The 19,400-nt window shown below is 49.4% G+C and overlaps 1 long non-coding RNA gene and 2 other non-coding genes across 3 annotated transcripts; 1 reads left to right on the plus strand and 2 right to left on the minus strand.

Moving 5' to 3' along the window:
- Positions 1 to 39: 39 nt before the first annotated feature.
- LOC142072918 (U2 spliceosomal RNA) lies at positions 40 to 230 on the minus strand. The gene has a single exon (XR_012669525.1). It is a non-coding gene; the product is annotated as a U2 spliceosomal RNA (small nuclear RNA).
- A 10,296-nt stretch (positions 231 to 10,526) lies between these two features.
- On the plus strand, positions 10,527 to 10,717 carry LOC142072915 (U2 spliceosomal RNA). The gene has a single exon (XR_012669522.1). It is a non-coding gene; the product is annotated as a U2 spliceosomal RNA (small nuclear RNA).
- Positions 10,718 to 10,767: 50 nt separating this feature from the next.
- Positions 10,768 to 18,593, minus strand: LOC125639998 (uncharacterized). Its single transcript, XR_007357667.2, has 3 exons — positions 18,119 to 18,593; positions 13,258 to 13,357; positions 10,768 to 13,134 (listed from the first exon to the last, which is right to left on the minus strand). It is a non-coding gene; the product is annotated as an uncharacterized LOC125639998 (long non-coding RNA).
- Between the last annotated feature and the right edge of the window lie 807 nt (positions 18,594 to 19,400).

Genomic DNA, 19,400 nt, shown 5'->3' on the forward strand with positions numbered 1-19,400 from the left:
AACTGGGTCTGTTTTTTAACCACAATAGTCTCCCCAGGGGGGAGGTGCACCGTTCCTGGAGGTACTGCAATACCAGGTCGATGCGTGGAGTGGATGGAGCAAGCTCCTATTCCATCTCCCTATTTCAAAAATCCATTTAATATATAGTCCTCAGATAGAGGACGTATCAGATATTAAACTGATAAGAACAGATACTACACTTGATCTTAGCCAAAAGGCCGAGAAGCGATACTTTTATCGTTCAACAATTATGCAGCCCTCCCATTCCTACAGCTCTCTACGTGACGGTGACAGAGGCCACTGAGCGCCACTAACGCCATAGTAATTCTTTGACCACTTCAAATCTAATCCTACTTCCTTTGCCTTAGCGCTCCCTTTTTACCAGTCAAAGCAAACCGCCTCCTGCCTGACAATTCAGCTTCAAAACGAATAAATTCCTCCAGCTTGTTAGCTGTCGCCTTGTCACTCGTTTCTCTGCCTGAAAGATACTCTCTATTTGCATGAAGCCGGCCCCTTCGCTGCAACGTGCTGACGACATCGGGTTGCTAACCCTATCGTTGCAAGTTTAGACTGGGTGCCCTGCTTGCGCCCCCTGCAGCACACGTGACTCAAGCAATTTTTTTTTTTACATTCATGGTTGATGCAGCAAGCCCCGAAATGCCAGAACTGTCAACTGCCAAGCCTAGATGTCCTGGGGCTCAGCCCTGGGAAGCCCTGGCACGAATTAAGCCCTGATATTTACCCTGCTCAAGTGTCTGAGCCTGTACACCCGACCCCAACAAGTCTGTAGTCCCAGCACAGAAGAGAGACAATTTAGCGAAAGAGAGGTTTGTGTCTTGGTGTAAAGGGCACAAGGCAGGATGGGAGGCGCTGCAAGATTATTGCTCTTCGCTCCGCACAGCTGAGGGATGATGGTCATTCTGCAGATAACAGGCAGGCTATTACTGAGGGAGGGTCAGACCGGATCTGTAGGTAAGCCCTCTGTGTCTTTTTGTTCTGTGTTGGAACCATGGGGGCCTCCTCCCTCACTGGGGCTCCCAGGCACTCAAGGAATAAATAAATAAGCAAAACCAGTATTTTAGTACTCCACATAAAAGTAATTGCAACAGAGTTTGGGTTGCATTTCACTGAGGCTACGTCAGTAAAACGTTTGTTGGTCAGGCGTGTGAAAAAAACACCGACCCCCCGACATACGTTTCCCAGACAGAAGCACCGGTGTGGCCAGCGCGGGGGCGGTGGGAGACGCGCGCCCGCCTGCACAGCTAGTGCCGCTCAGTGGAAAGGTCTCGGGGGCACTCGAATCAGGTTGTCATTGTCTTAACCTGCCTCCGCACTTTGCAAACACGGTCGTGTCTGACACGGTGTCACATTAGCTGACGTGCGCAAGAAAGAGAACTTTGGTTTTGTTGCCTGGAAAAAAAATCAAGTCGGCAGCTGATTACCCCACATGCGCAGATGCACCAGGTTAAAAAGCCCTAACCCAAGACAAGCTTGTGGACCGCGTCAACTTTAGGGCGCCAGCCCAATAAACCCACGTGCGGGCAGCGGGCTGAGCGGCGGGCGGCCGGGACCCGGCAGGCAGGAGCCTGCCCTTAAAACTCCTGCCCGCCCCGGCCCGCTCTTTTCCGCCCCCCACCCTGAGCACCAAATGGAAGCTCCTGTACCCCCCCACACACATTCCCACTTGCACCCCTCGCACCAAATGGGAGCTGCCCAGGTAAGCACTCCACACCCAAACCTCCTGCCCCAACCCTGAGCCCCCTCCCTCATTCTAGCTCCTGGCCAGACCCTTCACCCCCAGCCCTGCCTGTGCTCAGTGCACTCCCACCCTCAGCTCAGTGCAGAGAGAGAGAGGAACAGAATGGGCTAGAACCAGGGAGAAGGTAGGTACCCACTCTGTGTGGGCAGGGCCGGGAGCCCAGACCGGAAGCGGGCTGAGCGGGGCTGACACCTGGGATCCTGGCTGGCAGGAGCCGGCGGACGGAACTCCAGACCGCAGTCCAGCTTGGACTTGCGTGTTTTTGCTTTATTTTGCTTGGTGACTTACTTTGTTCTGTCTGTTATTACTTGAAACCACTTAAATCCTACTTTTTATAATTAATAAAATCACTTTTGTTTATCAATGAACCCTGAATTAAAGTGAGTAAATGAAGACTAGGCACACCACTTCTGAAAGGTTGCCGACCCCTCATCTAGGCCATTGAATTTTAAAGTTACTCACATGCCTAAGCATCTACAAGAAAGAGGGATATTTAAACACCAACATTAGAAAAATGAACCACCAAAAATATGGCCTGTTTTTTATTTATTTATTTATTTATTTATTTTTACAGAACATTGCTTGGAAGATGGGAAACATTCACAGAATTACAGGTTTCAGAGTAGCAGCCGTGTTAGTCTGTATTCGCAAAAAGAAAAGGAGTACTTGTGGCACCTTAGAGACTAACCAATTTATTTGAGCATAACCTTTGGTGAGCTATATAATTATAATGAGAACTATAGGCCCGCAAATCTTGATTGAGATCGTGCCTGGAGCAGATCAGTCATCAGATGTTGCTTTTAAAAATGCCTTCAGCTGCAATGTCTACAGCTGTTGAACTTCCATCCAGGCACTTTATATATAAAAGCAAAACCTCAAAAAAAGGGAAATCTGGACAAAATCTTCAGAAGTTGGGGATCCAAAAATGAAGGTACTCAAAAATAAGTGGACTCTTGGCGGAATTGCCAACAGTTGAATTCAAAGGGTGAGGAGTTAAATTCTAATGGGCCTTGACCCTGCAATTTGAGTTCAGCTGTTGGCCAATAATATTTCAGGGCAGCTGGGCAATTCTGCCAAGTGTCCACTTTTTTTTGGGTACCTTCGTTTTTGGATGACCCACAAAGCTGGAACACATCCTCAATGTCCTTCCCAAACTGCATTTTGATCTGTTAACTTTTACTCCTGGGGCAATTCTGCACCACTGCGCAATGCAGAATTTGCGTAGAAATTAATGTTAGGTGCAGAATTTCCTTCCCCTTCCTCCCCCCAAGAAATGGGCTGCAGAGCCCTCCACTAGGGCGCACGGGACCCAGCAGAGCCCACCTTGCAAATAGAAGTCAGTGCCGGGGGAGGGAACTGCAGGGTTCTGGGCAGCAGAGGAGGGGGTGCGGGTGTCTGGGCTGGGGGGGCCCTGCAGCTGGGCTTTGGTGGGGTGGCGGTTTGAGTATCTGGGCTGGAGGTTGCCCTGCAGTTGGGCTCTGCGGGAACAGGGTGTGGGTGCATGGCCCCCACGCTGGGCTCTGCTGCGGAGGGTGAAGAGAAACAGAAGCTGGTTTGTCATAGGGCTTTCCTTCCTGGGGGAATTTTTGTGGGTGTGGATTGTGGCAGACATAGTTGCCGACAGGTATTTTGAAATCAATTACAAAATAAGTGACTCTGGTGTGATTCTATAGTGTTATTCGCAAAAAGAAAAGGAGTACTTGTGGCACCTTAGAGACTAACCAGTTTATTTGAGCATAAGCTTTCGTGAGCTACAGCTCACTTCATCGGATGCATACTGTGGAAAGTTTAGAAGATCTTATTATATACACACAAAGCATGAAAAAATACCTCCTCCCACCCCGCTCTCCTGCTGGTAATAGCTTATCTAAAGTGATCACTCTCCTTACAATGTGTATGATAATCAAGTTGGGCCATTTCCTGCACAAATCCAGGTTCTCTCACCCCCTCACCTCCCTCCCAAAAACCACACACACAAACTCACTATCCTGCTGGTAATAGCTCATCCAAAGTGACCATTCTCCCTACAATGTGCATGATAATCAAGGTGGGCCATTTCCAGCGCAAATCCAGGGTTTAACAAGAATGTCTGAGGGGGCGGGGGGGTAGGAAAAAACAAGGGGAAATAGGCTACCTTGCATAATGACTAAGCCACTCCCAGTCTCTATTCAAGCCTAAATTAATTGTATCCAATTTGCAAATGAATTCCAATTCAGCAGTTTCTCGCTGGAGTCTGGATTTGAAGTTTTTTTGTTGTAAAATAGCGACTTTCATGTCTGTAATCGCGTGACCAGAGAGATTGAAGTGTTCTCTGACTGGTTTATGAATAGCGGTCAGTAGGTTTCCGGTATAGGGTGATGTTTATGTGACCATCGTTTATTAGCACTGTAGTGTCCAGGAAGTGGATCTCTCGTGTGGACTGGACCAGGCTGAGGTTGATGGTGGGATGGAAATTGTTGAAATCATGGTGGAATTCCTCAAGGGCTTCTTTTCCATGGGTCCAGATGATGAAGATGTCATCAATATAGCGCAAGTAGAGTAGGGGCGTTAGGGGACGAGAGCTGAGGAAGCGTTGTTCTAAATCAGCCATAAAAATGTTGGCATACTGTGGGGCCATGCGGGTACCCATAGCAGTGCCGCTGATCTGAAGGTATACATTGTCCCCAAATGTAAAATAGTTATGGGTAAGGACAAAGTCACAAAGTCCTGAAGCACTTACATGAGAGGAAAGTGATCAGGAACAGTCAGCATGGATTCACCAAGGGAAGGTCATGCCTGACTAATCTAATCGCCTTCTATGATGAGATTACTGGTTCTGTGGATGAAGGGAAAGCAGTGGATGTATTGTATCTTGACTTTAGCAAAGCTTTTGACACGGTCTCCCACAGTATTCTTGTCAGCAAGTTAAAGAAGTATGGGCTGGATGAATGCACTATAAGGTGGGTAGAAAGTTGGCTAGATTGTCGGGCTCAACGGGTAGTGATCAATGGCCCCATGTCTAGTTGGCAGCCGGTGTCAAGTGGAGTGCCCCAGGGGTAGGTCCTGGGGCCGGTTTTGTTCAATATCTTCATAAATGATCTGGAGGATGGTGTGGATTGCACTCTCAGCAAATTTGCGGATGATACTAAACTGGGAGGAGTGGTAGATACGCTGGAGGGCAGGGATAGGATACAGAGGGACCTAGACAAATTGGAGGATTGGGCCAAAAGAAATCTGATGAGGTTCAATAAGGATAAGTGCAGGGTCCTGCACTTAGGACGGAAGAACCCAATGCACAGCTACAGACTAGGGACCGAATGGCTAGGCAGCAGTTCTGCGGAAAAAGACCTAGGGGTGACAGTGGACGAGAAGCTGGATATGAGTCAGCAGTGTGCCCAGCCTCACCCATTCTGCCTGTGACCCCACCCCTTCCAGGGGCCCGGAGCCAGGCCCCTGTACCGGTAAGACTTTTAAGTTACTTTCACCCCTGCAGAGAAGAAAGCAGTTGCGGGAGGTTGTTAGTGGTTTACAGATTGTTGTAAATAAACAATAAATCTAATATCTTTATTCAGTCTATGATTTTTAGTGTCTAGCAAAGTTATGAATTTAAACTCCCAGGTCCATCTTTTGAAAGTGTTGTGAACGTTTCCTTTGAGGATGAGGGCTGATAGATCACATACAAAAGTGATTGCTCTGCGAGAAGTGCTCACACATAGGTAATGTGGTGTTCTTGTCTTATTATCTTCTTGTATGAGTTCATTTGAGAGCATAGTGATTGCCTGGTTTCACCCACTGTAACACTGTGTACCTCAAAATAGCACCCTCTGACCCCCATATTCATCATTCATGCGTGATTGTGATATTTCATAAGAAGCATGCCATGTAAGATATCATATGAAAGGTCACAATCTGCTGATACCCGTTGTTCTGTCCAAATATGTACATCATTAGTGTGTATGAAGTTATGGGATTTAGCTGTAGGGTTGTTACTGAAATACGTTTGGGAGTTTGGGAGTCTCTCCTGAAATACGTTTGGGAGTCTCTCCTGCTAGGTGATGAACCACTCCCAGGAGGGTGTTAAACGGCCATTAATCAACAGGGGAGGAGTAATCAAGAGGTTGACAATTCAATGACAATTGTGCAAGCACCACACAATGGGAACCGCTCAACTCTATGACTCAGTTGCACAAGATCACACTAGGGGAATTGCTCAACTCTGTGACTCAACAAAGCCCACCAGGACATGTCTGCGCAAGTGCCATCTAAGCACATGGACCGAGGATATAAAATAGGGACAGTGGCATCATGCTTTTGCCTTTCTCTTTCCCCATCTACATTAGAAGCAACAAAAACGCCAGAAAGACAGAAGACTTCAACTGAGGAGACTGGTCCCAGGTTAAAGAGAGAAATTTGTGTATTAAGAACTGTAACAGTCATTGGGGTGAGAAAATTGCTTGATCTAAATACTGCCTAGTGTAATAAGGTTGTGTGCTTATCTTTTATTTTCTTTGGTAACTATCTCTGACCTTTTATGCCTACCACTTGTAATCACTTAAAATCTATCTTTCTGTAGTTTATCAACCTGTTTTATAGTTGACCTAAAACAGTGTGTTTTGCTTGAAGTGCTTGGGAAATCTCAGCTCAGGTTACAAAGGCTAGTAGTGCATGTCTTCTCCACATTGAGGGAAGGGTGGGCTGGTAATAAACATACTCTGGTCAGGCTTCTGACCAGGGCAAGATGGTACAGCTCTAGACTGTAAAGCTGGGAGGAATTGGCTGGTGCTTTTATCTATGTGATTTGTGAGTGCCTCTGGGAGCATTCAGAGCAATACAGCTGGGTGTGGGGTTTGCTGATTCTCACAATGCTTTGCTAGTGACAGACAGCACAAATTGAGAATTAAGTGGGCACAGCAGTACCCCAGTACCAAGTGCCAAGCATTGGCAAACACTGTCCTATGCGTGTACTTGCTTGTCCAAAGGGGAGTGGGTGGGGTGGCATCAGTGGGTTTTGGAGTTCAGAGAATATCAGGTGGGTGGGGCTTTTGGCACCTTGCAGGATCAAGGCCCTTGAGTGTATTTATAATATAAATATAAGGAGGGTGTGTATAAATATGTTCTCGTTGTCTGCACACATATTTTAAAATTCTGCATATTTTATTAGTCAAAATAACACTATAATGACAGGTAAGCTGTCATTACGCAAGGCACTGCAGTTAGCCGTATGGAGTGGAAATCTATCAACTGCCTGAAAAAACTTGTACAGATACAGACAGACATCATCTTCCTTTCCAAATGCAAACAGATGGACATCGTACCAAAAGGACTGAAGGTAAAAAATCCATTACAATCTACATACCACACAGACTATGCTGACAGCTTGTGCCACACGCTCTCTAAGAAACTGCGGAATCATGTGATCAACATCCTCTACAGCAAACAGGGAAAGATTAAGAATGAGCTCTCAAAAATGGATACTCTCATAAAAAAACAACCTTCCACACAAACTTCCTCGTGGCTGGACTTTACTAAAACTAGACAAGCCATTTACAACACACACTTTGCTTCTCTACAAAAGAAAAAGGACACTAAACTTTCTAAACTACTACATGCCACAAGGGGCTACAGCAATGGTTCCCTCAACCCACCCAGCAATATTGTTAACCTATCCAACTATACTCTCATCCCAGCAGAAGCAGCTGTCCTATCTCGGGGCCTCTCCTTCTGCCCCTCCACCCCCACGAACATGATACAGTTCTGTGGTGACCTGGAATCCTATTTTCGACGTCTCCAACTCAAGGAATATTTCCAACATACCTCTGAACAACATACTAATCCACACAGACCTCCCTACCAGCACTACAAAAAGAAGGATTCTAGGTGGACTCCTCCTGAAGGTCGAAACAGCAGACTGGACTTCTACATAGAGTGCTTCTGCCAACGTGCACGGGCTGAAATTGTGGAAAAGCAGCATCACTTGCCCCATAACCTCAGCCGTGCGGAACACAATGCCATCCACAGCCTCAGAAACAACTCTGACATCATAATCAAAAAGGCTGACATCACTTTCTAAAAGCCCTTACCCTCTGATTTCACTGAGAGTTACCAAAAGCAACTACAGCATTTGCTCAAGAAACTCCCTGAAAAAGCACAAGATCAAATCCGCACAGACACACCCTTGGAACCCTGACCTGGGATATTCTATCTACTACCCAAGATCCATAAACCTGGAAATCCTGGGCGCCCCATCATCTCAGGCATTGGCACCCTGACAGCAGGATTGTCTGGCTATGTAGACTCCCTCCTCAGGCCCTACGCTACCAGCACTCCCAGCTACCTTCGAGACACCACTGACTTCCTGAGGAAACTACAATCCATCGGTGATCTTCCTGATAACACCATCCTGGCCACTATGGATGTAGAAGCCCTCTACACCAACATTCCACACAAAGATGGACTACAAGCCGTCAAGAACACTATCCCCGATAATGTCACGGCTAACCTGGTGGCTGAATCATAGAATCATAGAATATCAGGGTTGGAAGGGACCTCAGTAGGTCATCTAGTCCAACCCCCTGCTCAAAAGCAGGACCCATCCCCAATTAAATCATCCCAGCCAGGGCTTTGTCAAGCCTGACCTTAAAAACTTCTAAGGAAGGAGATTCCACCACCTCCCTAGGCAACGCATTCCAGTGTTTCACCACCCTCCTAGTGAAAATTTTTTTCCAAATATCCAACCTAAACCTCCCCCACTGCAACTTGAGACCATTACTCTTTGTGCTGGAAATGGCCCAACTTGATTATCATACACATTGTAAGGAGAGTGATCACTTTAGATAAGCTATTACCAGCAGGAGAGCGGGGTGGGAGGAGGTATTTTTTCATGCTTTGTGTGTATATAATAAGATCTTCTAAACTTTCCACAGTATGCATCCGATGAAGTGAGCTTATGAAGTAATAACAGACAGAACAAAGTAAGTCACCAAGCAAAATAAAGCAAAAACACGCAAGTCCAAGCTGGACTGCGGTCTGGAGTTCCGTCCGCCGGCTCCTGCCAGCCAGGATCCCAGGTGTCAGCCCCGCTCAGCCCGCTTCCGGTCTGGGCTCCCGGCCCTGCCCACACAGAGTGGGTACCTACCTTCTCCCTGGTTCTAGCCCATTCTGTTCCTCTCTCTCTCTGCACTGAGCTGAGGGTGGGAGTGCACTGAGCACAGGCAGGGCTGGGGGTGAAGGGTCTGGCCAGGAGCTAGAATGAGGGAGGGGGCTCAGGGTTGGGGCAGGAGGTTTGGGTGTGGAGTGCTTACCTGGGCAGCTCCCATTTGGTGCGAGGGGTGCAAGTGGGAATGTGTGTGGGGGGGTACAGGAGCTTCCATTTGGTGCTCAGGGTGGGGGGCGGAAAAGAGCGGGCCGGGGCGGGCAGGAGTTTTAAGGGCAGGCTCCTGCCTGCCGGGTCCCGGCCGCCCGCCGCTCAGCCCGCTGCCCGCACGTGGGTTTATTGGGCTGGCGCCCTAAAGTTGACGCGGTCCACAAGCTTGTCTTGGGTTAGGGCTTTTTAACCTGGTGCATCTGCGCATGTGGGGTAATCAGCTGCCGACTTGATTTTTTTTCCAGGCAACAAAACCAAAGTTCTCTTTCTTGCGCACGTCAGCTAATGTGACACCGTGTCAGACACGACCGTGTTTGCAAAGTGCGGAGGCAGGTTAAGACAATGACAACCTGATTCGAGTGCCCCCGAGACCTTTCCACTGAGCGGCACTAGCTGTGCAGGCGGGCGCGCGTCTCCCACCGCCCCCGCGCTGGCCACACCGGTGCTTCTGTCTGGGAAACGTATGTCGGGGGGTCGGTGTTTTTTTCACACGCCTGACCAACAAACGTTTTACTGACGTAGCCTCAGTGAAATGCAACCCAAACTCTGTTGCAATTACTTTTATGTGGAGTACTAAAATACTGGTTTTGCTTATTTATTTATTCCTTGAGTGCCTGGGAGCCCCAGTGAGGGAGGAGGCCCCCATGGTTCCAACACAGAACAAAAAGACACAGAGGGCTTACCTACAGATCCGGTCTGACCCTCCCTCAGTAATAGCCTGCCTGTTATCTGCAGAATGACCATCATCCCTCAGCTGTGCGGAGCGAAGAGCAATAATCTTGCAGCGCCTCCCATCCTGCCTTGTGCCCTTTACACCAAGACACAAACCTCTCTTTCGCTAAATTGTCTCTCTTCTGTGCTGGGACTACAGACTTGTTGGGGTCGGGTGTACAGGCTCAGACACTTGAGCAGGGTAAATATCAGGGCTTAATTCGTGCCAGGGCTTCCCAGGGCTGAGCCCCAGGACATCTAGGCTTGGCAGTTGACAGTTCTGGCATTTCGGGGCTTGCTGCATCAACCATGAATGTAAAAAAAAAAATTGCTTGAGTCACGTGTGCTGCAGGGGGCGCAAGCAGGGCACCCAGTCTAAACTTGCAACGATAGGGTTAGCAACCCGATGTCGTCAGCACGTTGCAGCGAAGGGGCCGGCTTCATGCAAATAGAGAGTATCTTTCAGGCAGAGAAACGAGTGACAAGGCGACAGCTAACAAGCTGGAGGAATTTATTCGTTTTGAAGCTGAATTGTCAGGCAGGAGGCGGTTTGCTTTGACTGGTAAAAAGGGAGCGCTAAGGCAAAGGAAGTAGGATTAGATTTGAAGTGGTCAAAGAATTACTATGGCGTTAGTGGCGCTCAGTGGCCTCTGTCACCGTCACGTAGAGAGCTGTAGGAATGGGAGGGCTGCATAATTGTTGAACGATAAAAGTATCGCTTCTCGGCCTTTTGGCTAAGATCAAGTGTAGTATCTGTTCTTATCAGTTTAATATCTGATACGTCCTCTATCTGAGGACTATATATTAAATGGATTTTTGAAATAGGGAGATGGAATAGGAGCTTGCTCCATCCACTCCACGCATCGACCTGGTATTGCAGTACCTCCAGGAACGGTGCACCTCCCCCCTGGGGAGACTATTGTGGTTAAAAAACAGACCCAGTTGAACTCTACCCTTCTATCCGGTCTTTACAACAGTTTTATTCTCAAGCATTCAGTCTCTTGGCTTATTTATCAAAATTTCTGTTCTAGTTTTGTGAGTCCAGAGAAGTGAGGTGTTACTAGAGAATTATTTAAAAAGCTGGGACTCTACTTTGCGCAGTGAGTACTTTCAACAGGAGGAGGCATGAATAAGGGTTTATCAGGGAGACACTTCTTTCTATACATGTGACCTTCAATATTATATATAAAAAAAAATTGCATTATGATTATATAGACAGGTCCTATTCTTCTCCCCACCCAACAGACGGTCTATGTGTTTCGGTTTGTAAGCTCAAGTGAAGGCAGTAGGTGTGGTACTGCACCCAGGGGCCCCATCCTCTGTAACAGACGTTCAAAACACTCATATTTAACTTCTGGTTCCTACGATGTGGCTTGGGACAGGACACTTCAGGTGGCTGCCCCTTTCAAATTGCTCTGCAGAGCGAAGATTAAACTATTTACCTCCTCTCGGAGGAGTGTAGGGTTATGCAGTGTTTGTGAGGTGCTTTACACCTGTGAAGGGCTCAGTGTTACTCTTCTGTGAAAGGTTTCAGAGGGGTAGCCCTGTGAGTCTGTATCAGCAAAACAAAGAGGAGTCAACGAGAAACTGCAGCGCCGGAAGTAATTTGCAAACTTGACATCATCAAATTAGGCCTGAATAAAGACTGGGAGGGGCTGGGTCACTACAAGAAGTAATTTCCCCTCTGTTGATATTCACACCTGCTTGTCAACTGTTGGGAATTGGCCTCCTTAGCCCTAACCCCCCATCTTTCATGGGCTGTATATTTATACCTGCCTACTGTATTTTTCACTCCTTGCATCTGATGAAGTGAGCCCAAATAAATGTTTTCGTCTCTAAGGTGCCACAAGGACTCCTCGTTGTTTCTTCTGGGAAAGGCTGGTTTGTGGCAATTGATTTATCCCAGGCAGGTGCTCACACTTACAGCGCTGCAGCTGGGCCCCTGAAGCATTTAGTGGAGCGGCTACCTGTGCCACTGAAAAAGCTTCTCCCGTCAGCATAGGTGCTTCCCCTCCCAGAGAGGCGGTAGCGCTCTCCCTAGTAGAAACCAGTCTACACGGGGGGCTAGGTCGATATAACGCGTCGCTCAGGCAATGCATTTTATAGCAACATACGCTGGAACCGTAGACCAGGGCTCAGGGGCTCGAGAGTTGTTTCCCCCTCCAGCTTTGAAATCAGGACCAGCAGGTGGCGCCAGAGCTCCATCGCCCCAACGCGGGGGGGGGGAGGGGGAGGGAGAGAGAGAAAGAGAAAGCTGCCAAAATGAAGTGAGCTCTGGAGACTGAGCAGAGCTGGCGGTTGGGACTCACAAAACCTGCAGTCTAAAGGCTTGTCTACATGGGGGAATTGACTGGCCTCCTAGAAGCAGAGTAAGCACTGCGCTGTAGCTCTTCCAGTATAACCCCCGGACAGGGGGACACCGTTCCAAATAAAAACAACTTTATTCCCAAAAATGACTACTCCGCTTCCAAAGCTATTCTGCTATGGCCATGGCAGGAACTATTCCCATGCAGACAAGCACCTAAAGCTGCAGGGCTCCCAAGTGACGGAGTTGATAGCTTTGGCATGTTCACTGGTGCCCCACTGGAAGAAACTGCTGAGGGCAGTGTTGTATTCTCCCTCTCTCCAGCCATCAGGCCTGCATGCCAACATAGTCCAACACGTTACTTGGCTCCGTACAGGGGAAAATGGATGAAATTCTATGGCCTGCGTTACACAGGCGGTCAGATCAAATGATCCCATTGTCCCTGCTGCCCTTAAACTGTAGGAATCTATTGTTGCAGCTTTACCTAGTCTGAGAGGCAGCGAAAGGAAGGGAGGGAAAGGCAAAGGAACCTTTGAGATGACAGCCCCTCCCCAATAAATGGCACATTTTCAATACTTAAATATCAAACTGGGAACCCCCAGAGTCTTAACAGTCTCGGTCTCTTCTTCACAAAGCTACAGCAGACCTGCCCCTCAGAAGCTCTTTGGATTCTAATTTCCCCAGAGACAGATTTATATTCAGAGCGCATGCCGCGCAGGAACAGGGATAAGCAGCTCTCCAGCACATCACACGATAAGGCAGTGGAAACGGAACCTGACTTCTCTTTTCTGTTATGGGGATCTTCTCCTGCATGCGCCACAGAAAGTCACAGGGTGGTAGATTCAGGAGATAGGAACAAACAACTGGAACACATGGCATTGTGCAAAATATGCACCTTTCTGGATGTACTGAGCTCTGCTCTGCCAGGGAGACGGAATAGGAGCTTGCTTCATCCACGCCACACATCAACCTGGTACTGCGGTACCTCCAGGAACGGCGTACGTCCCCTCCGGGAAACTACCAGTGAGGAACGGGGGGCGGGGGAGGAGAGAAAAAGAGAAAAAAAAAAATTGAGCTGTGTGTTGGCTTAGGGTGTGGTGTCTCTCTTTGTAAGATGCAGAGCTGCGGTGGGGCACCAACCTGTGATTTAGGAGATCTGGGTGCAATTCCCTGCTCCACCACAGACTCCCTTTGTTACCTTCGGTAAGTCGCTTAGCTTCCCTGTGCCTCAGTTCCCCACCTGTAAAGAGGGAACAACAGCCAAGTCCTGCAGATTGCGAGGGGCTCAAATACTATTGTAATGGGGATCCACTAAGTACCAAAGACAGGAGCTAGATCCTGTTCCATCTCACGGAGCCGGACTGATACCAGATGACTGGTTGAAAAGCACTATTGATAAGGGAAGTATTCTCACACTTGCAGAGTCTGAAAGACCAGCATTGTTCCAAGCGCATATGTTAATTTTAGATTTCTGCATCTTCCCCTCCCAGAGTCAGTGGGGGCCAAGGAGCTCCGTGGCACCAAGGATTCAAGTTCTACAACAAAGACTACAGGCAGGAAAGAGGTAGGCGAGCAGAGTTACGGGGTTGGAGTCTTTATTAGTAGTAGTATTAATATTAATAGGACAGTAGCACCTGGGAACCCAGTTGAGGTTACGGATCCATTGTGTCAGGCACAGCACAGACATAGCTTGAGAAGCAGCCTTTGCTCCACAGACCTTAGTCTGTTCCCCGGGCTCCTTTGAGCGGGGCAGGGGGACATAAAACTAGATATCAGACTTTTCCAGGTTAGAAAAATTAGGTGAGTAACACCTTCTGCACTTGGGGGGGATGGGAGGGAATGCTGTGGTGATCTTCCTGTATAGTTACGCAGGGCACCGGCACCCACCAGTCACTGATCTTTTACCTAAGAACAAAATAGTTCAGTTGTCCCCTAAACAGAACAACCCCTCTGAAACCCAAACATGTGGTCCCGCTCCCACTTAGGTTCAGAGAACAACTAGAAGAGTCTTTATTGAGCTTTGCATGCAGTTGAGTGGCTTTCAAACATTCCTTGCTACCTGCTAATAACTTCTGAGAAGCGAAACCAGTCAGTCCACTGGCTTCTCTGCAGCCGAATAGCCACAGAGGGCTCTCAGGTCCCTTTCCTCCAAGCTGCTTCTTTGACTTTACACAAAAACAATACAAAGGAGTTCCCTGCAATTCCACTAGCCCTGTCTCCAACTGTGGCCAGTACCAGCTGTCGACAGAAAGGTGGGAGAAGCCCCAGAATGGGCAACGGTGGAATAAGTTGCCCACAGGTAAGTTTCTCCCCCTCCCCCCAACCCCATTACTCAGGTCTACACAGAAGTGTGTTCCATTTGATAACCTGCAGAAATGTCCCTCTGACCAACAAGAACGCTCTCCTTACATTACAAATACACTCAAAGGCCTTGATCCTGCAAGGAGCCAAGAGCCCCACACACGGGATATTCTCTGAACTCCTTTCAGAGTAACAGCCGTGTTAGTCTGTATTCGCAAAAAGAAAAGGAGTACTTGTGGCACCTTAGAGACTGTCATAAAAATAAAGGGAAGGGTAAACCCCTTTGAAATCCCTCCTGGCCAGGGGAAAGCTCCTCTCACCTGTAAAGGGTTAAGAAGCTAAAGGTAACCTCGCTGGCACCTGACCAAAATGACCAATGAGGAGACAAGATACTTTCAAAAGCTGGGAGGAGGGAGAGGAACAAAGGGTCTGTCCGTGTGCTGCTCTTGCCAGAGACAGAACAGGAATGGAGTCTTAGAACTTTTAGTAAGTAATCTAGCTAGGTATGTGTTAGATTATGATTTCTTTAAATGGCTGAGAAAAGAATTGTGCTGAATAGAATAACTATTTCTGTCTGTGTATCTTTTTTGTAACTTAAGGTTTTGCCTAGAGGGGTTCTCTATGTTTTTGAATCTAATTACCCTGTAAGATATCTACCATCCTGATTTTACAGGGGGGATTTCTTTATTTCTATTTACTGCTATTTTTATTAAAAGTCTTCTTGTAAAACACTGAATGCTTTTTCATTGTTCTCAGATCCAAGGGTTTGGGTCTGTGGTCACCTATGCAAATTGGTGAGGCTTTTTATCCAACATTTCCCAGGAAAGGGGGGGTGCAAGTGTTGGGAGGATTGTTCATTGTTCTTAAGATCCAAGGGTCTGGGTCTGTAGTCACCTAGGCAAATTGGTGAGGCTTTTTACCAAACCTTGTCCAGGAAGTGGGGTGCAAGGTTTTGGGAAGTATTTTGGGGGGACAGACGCGTCCAAACAGCTCTTCCCCAGTAACCAGTAATTGTTTGGTGGTGGTAGCGGCCATTCCAAGGATAACGGGTGTAATATTTTGTACCTTGGGGAAGTTTTGACCTAAGCTGGTAAAGATAGGCTTAGGAGGTTTTTCATGCAGGTCCCCACATCTGTACCCTAGAGTTCAGAGTGGGGGAGGAACCTTGACAGAGACTAACCAATTTATTTGAGCATGAGCTTTCGTGAGCTACAGCTCACTCACGAAAGCTCATGCTCAAATAAATTGGTTAGTCTCTAAGGTGCCACAAGTACTCCTTTTCTCTCTGAACTCCGAAACCCACTGGTGCCACCCCACCCACTCCCCTTTGGACAAGCAAGTACACACAGAGGACAGTGTTTGCCAATGCTTGGAACCCTACAGACAACTACAGAGAGGAAACCCACGGACCACCACACCTATCTTCACAGATCCGGAAATCACCCCAAAACACACCAAGCAATCTGTTGTCTACTGGCAGGCACTCAGATACCACAGAATATGCTCTGAGGAGACAGTCCGGGACAGGCACCTTAACACACGCAAAACCGCCTTCGCCAAAGGGGGACACCCCACCACAGAAGTACATCGCATCATGGAATGGGCCACCCAGATACACCAAGGAAACGTGCTTCAATACAGAAATAAAACCCCCACCGACCGCACACCCCTAGTGGTCACCTACTACACCCTACACTGCAACCCATATGGGGTAACAAACAACTAAAACCCATACTTGATAGAAACCCCATCCTGAAAGAAATCTTTCCTGGACCCCCACTTCTGGCCTTCAAAACAACCCCTAATCTCTCCAAGCTCATCATCAGAAGCAAGCTCCCCACAGACCAGGACACACCAACTCACAGCAGCACCAGACGCAAAACCTGCAGACACATCTCCACTGCTACAATGATCAACACACTCCACAACACACCTTTCAAGATCCATGGGTCCTACACATGTCAATTCCAATCACAACATGTGGTTTACCTCATCCAGTGCACTAAATGCCCCAACAACAACTATGTGGGTGAAACCAGAGAATCACTATGCTCACAAATGAACAGGAAAATGAAAGGACAAGACCACCACATCATCTGTGGGTGAGCACTTCTCACAGAACAATCACTCTTGTATGTGATCTATCAGCCCTCATCCTCAAAGGAAACCTGCACAACATTTTCAAAAAGACGGGCCTGGGAGTTGAAATTCATAACTTTGCTAGACACTAAAAATCCTGGACCGAACAAAGATACTGGGTTGATGGTTTATTTACTACAATCTGTAAACCACTAACAGCCTCCCCCAACTGCTTTCTCCTCCGCCCCTTTACTTTCTTTCCTGTGACCAGGAGTGTTAACAGGCCACTTCACCTTGAAGGGGCCCTTGAAATGCGCTAGCTACGCTAAACAATCTATTCCACCTTGTACTTAGCAAGCAGTGAAACTCCGAGGCTTTGTCTACTCTGGAACTTGTCTTTCTGGGGTGTTAACAAAACAAAAACAAAAAAAAACCCACCAACGCTCAGGAAAAACAGAAGTTTACCTATGAAAAGCGCCCGTGTGAACAGCGGGGTGTGTGCAGGAGCTGCTGCTGCTGCTCCTTGGGGGTGGAATTGCTGGGTCTGCGGGAGAGCTCTCTCCTGCAGACAAACAGCAGCTACGCTGCGCGCCTGTTGGTGCCATGGCTGCAGCGGATTTTTCACATCCCTGAGCAACGCAGTTATGCCGATGTAAGTCTGTAGCGTGCACCTGGCCCTACTCTTGTTTACTTTTGCCAATGCGAAATACACTGTTGGCACTAACTATTTATTCTTGGCTCACTTCTCTCTGTCCGCCCCTCCCCCCCCCAAAGGAAACCTAAATCACCCAAAGGGAAGGGCTAAAATTAGCCATAAATGAGACAGACACAGGAGCTTAACAAACAATAGACACGTCCCACCAACTACAGCCAGAATAGTCCCCTTTCCACACATCTCTGTGGGCACTCACCAGGATCGTCGTCTTTCAGAGCTCCTGCCGCTACTCCCCTGCTGCCAGAGACTGAATTACCTCATCCCCATAGGGAGAATCCCAACTTAAATAATACCCCAGGCGCCTCCCCTTTCCCCACCAGCTCTTGGGAGGCCACAACAGCCATAAAGTAGAGGTAGCAGGGACAGATCAGCTCATTTCCAGGACACCACCAATACAAGGAGGAACTGGGACCTGTATCCTTGGGTAGTTTATGCCTGTAGTTAAGCAGAACAGGTCTTGGCTGTGGATTTAAATCACACCCATGATCCATGTGCGACTGAAAAAACATGCACATGTATAAAAGTTAGCCCCGGGGAGGCCCGGTGTAACTGCTGGCTTCATTTCAAGTGGGAGAAAAGGAAGGTCTAGTAGGTAGGGTACTGAACTGAGCCTGGGAAGTCATTGGTTCTATTCCTAACTCAACCACAGAGGCCCAGATCGGACCTCAAAGGTGTTTAGATGCTTAACTCCCACTGATTTCAATGCGAGTTAAGTGCCTAAATACCTTTAAGAATCTGGGCCAAGTTCCCTAGGTGACCCTGGGCTCGTCATTTAATTTCCCAGGGCCCCTATCAAGGAAGAACAACACTTCCCGACCTCACAAGCAGTGCAGGGATAGAATCACGAGGTGCACAGAGACTGCGGCGGCGGGGGCCGGATAAGTACCTCGACCGATTGCGGTTTACCTGGATTCCTTATGGCAGTCCCAGGATTACAGACAACCCAGGAGCTGTGATCAGGTAACAGGGTTTCGTTCCTTATTCGCCTTCACATCGGAAGGAAAACAGAGCGAATTCTGAGCCCCTCAAGTCACACCGGAGTCAGGTCCGGCCTCCCCGATCTCGACACGGAGCCGCTGCAGCTGCCCCGCGGCAGCACTTCAGCCTGGCCACTCAGCGGGGCGGCAGGGGCGGCTCTCCCGCCGCTGCCCTTCATCCACCTCCCCGAGCGATGCCAGCAGAGGCGATGGGGGACGAGTTACGGTCAGGTGCCCCCCCCCACAGATTTCTGCCAGGGTTTGCTGGCACCGCTCGGCCACATGCTCGCCCCCCCCTGGCCGGGGGGAGGGGGCTCAGAGGGCGGGTAGCCCGGGCTCAGCCACCTGGCGCGGAGGGGGGGCGGGGTCAGAGGGCGGGTAGCCCGGGCTCAGCCACCTGGCGCGGAGGGGGGGAGGGGGCTCAGAGGGCGGGTAGCCCGGGCTCAGTCACCTGGCCGGGGGGGCTCAGAGGGCGGGTAGCCCGGGCTCAGCCATCTGGCCGGGGGGGGGGGAGGGGGCTCAGAGGGCGGGTAGCCCGGGCTCAGCCACCTGGCGCGGAGGGGGGGCGGGCTCAGAGGGCGGGTAGCCCGGGCTCAGCCACCTGGCGCGGAGGGGGGGCGGGCTCAGAGGGCGGGTAGCCCGGGCTCAGCCACCTGGCGGGGGGGAGCTCACAGGGGGGTACCCCGGGGAGCGCATCAATTGGTCTGACCCCTCCCAGCGCGCCTCTCCCCTCGCTCCGTAGCGAGCCCCGCAGGAGGCCCACTCGCACCCGCCTCACCCTGCTTCTAAACGCACGGCCGCGTTCGCGACTGGTGTGTTCTGCTCCGCCCCTCCGCCGCCCGGACCAATAGGCGCTCAGCATGCCTCTGGCTCGACAAGGGGGAGGGGATGCCGCCGGGTATCGCCGGGGTCGCGCCTGTGAAGGGGCTGTGGGAACTTACTGCGCGTGCGCGTCTCCCGCCAGGTGGCCAGCCGGTGGCAGCAAAGGGACTCTAGAGACCCCTGTTTCGGGGGCTGCGCAGGGGATATTGGTGGGCACCAGGGGGCTCTATGCAGGGTGATCCTTTAGCTCGGAAAAACTAAGGACCCCACCCTCCCTCTGCGGGGAAGCAGGGGGACTCTACAGGTACTCGTGTGTAGGGACTGGGGAGGGCTGAGAATCCCTCTCTAGGGGAAAGCATGGATGCTTCAGGCCCACCTATACTGTCCTA

Source organism: Caretta caretta, chromosome 7 (genome assembly GCF_965140235.1).
Source record: "Caretta caretta isolate rCarCar2 chromosome 7, rCarCar1.hap1, whole genome shotgun sequence".
Lineage (NCBI taxonomy): Eukaryota > Metazoa > Chordata > Testudines > Cheloniidae > Caretta > Caretta caretta.